The following is a 1458-nucleotide window of genomic DNA, read 5'->3' on the forward strand; positions in this document are numbered from 1 at the left end:
TAAAACTGGACTGATGCATTTGCTTCCAAAGTTTCATGGCCTTGCAGGTGAAGACCCGCACAAACATTTGAAGGAATTTCATATTGTCTGCTCCACCATGAAACCCCCAGATGTCCAAGAGGATCATATATTTCTGAAGGCTTTTCCTCATTCTTTAGAGGGAGTGGCAAAGGACTGGTTGTATTACCTTGCTCCAAGGTCCATCACGAGCTGGGATGACCTGAAGAGAGTATTCTTAGAAAACATTTTCCCTGCTTCCAGGATCACAGTCATCAGGAAGGATATCTCAGGTATTAGACAACTCAGTGGAGAGAGCCTGTATGAATACTGGGAGAGATTTAAAAAACTATGTGCCAGTTGCCCTCACCATCAGGTTTCAGAGCAGCTGCTTCTCCAATATTTTTATGAAGGACTCAGTAATATGGAGAGAAGTATGATAGATGCTGCCAGTGGTGGAGCCCTTGGAGACATGACTCCTGCTGAAGCCAGAAATTTAATTGAGAAGATGGCTTCCAACTCCCAGCAGTTTAGCACCAGAAATGATGCTATAGTCATTAGAGGAGTGCATGAGGTAGCTACAAACTCAGCTGCATCATCTGAAACTAAGAAGCTTGAAGGCAAATTGGATGCATTGGTTAACTTGGTAACCCAGCTGGCCTTGAACCAGAAATTTGTACCTGTTGCAAGGGTCTGTGGTTTGTGCTCCTCTGCTGACCACCATACAGACCTTTGCCCTTCCATGCAGCAACCTGGAGCAATTGAGCAGCCCGAAGCTTATGCTGCTAATATTTACAATAGACCTCCTCAACCTCAGCAGCAAGATCAACCACAGCAAAATAATTATGACCTCTCCAGCAACAGATACAACCCTGGATGGAGGAATCACCCTAATCTCAAATGGTCTAGCCCTCAGCAACAACAACAGCAGCCTGCTCCTTCCTTCCAAAATGTTGCTGGCCCAAGCAGACCATACATTCCTCCACCAATCCAACAACAGCAACAGCCCCAGAAACAACCAACAATTAAGGCTCCTCCACAACCTTCCCTCGAAGAACTTGTGAGGCAAATGACTATGCAGAACATGCAGTTTCAACAAGAGACCAGAGCCTCCATTCAGAGCTTAACCAATCAGATGGGACAATTGGCTACACAATTGAATCAACAACAGTCCCCGAATTCTGACAAGCTGCCTTCCCAAGCTGTCCAAAATCCCAAAAATGTTAGTGCCATTTCATTGAGGTCGGGAAAGCAGTGTCAAGGACCTCAACCCGTAACACCTTCCTCATCTGCAAATGAACCTGCCAAACTTCACTCTACTCCAGAAAAAGGTAACGACAAAAATTTACCTAACAATTTCTGTGCAGGTGAATCTTCCACTGGTAATTCTGATTTGCAGAAGCAACACATTCGTCCTCTTCCATTCCCTCCAAGAGCAGTTTCCAACAAAAAAATGGAAGA

General features: G+C 44.9%; 1 non-coding gene across 1 annotated transcript; it reads right to left on the reverse strand.

Moving 5' to 3' along the window:
- Positions 1 to 268: 268 nt before the first annotated feature.
- On the reverse strand, positions 269 to 375 carry LOC114369066. The gene has a single exon (XR_003657527.1). It is a non-coding gene; the product is annotated as a small nucleolar RNA R71 (small nucleolar RNA).
- Between the last annotated feature and the right edge of the window lie 1083 nt (positions 376 to 1458).

The sequence above is a fragment of the Glycine soja genome, chromosome 9, assembly GCF_004193775.1.
Source record: "Glycine soja cultivar W05 chromosome 9, ASM419377v2, whole genome shotgun sequence".
NCBI lineage: Eukaryota > Viridiplantae > Streptophyta > Magnoliopsida > Fabales > Fabaceae > Glycine > Glycine soja.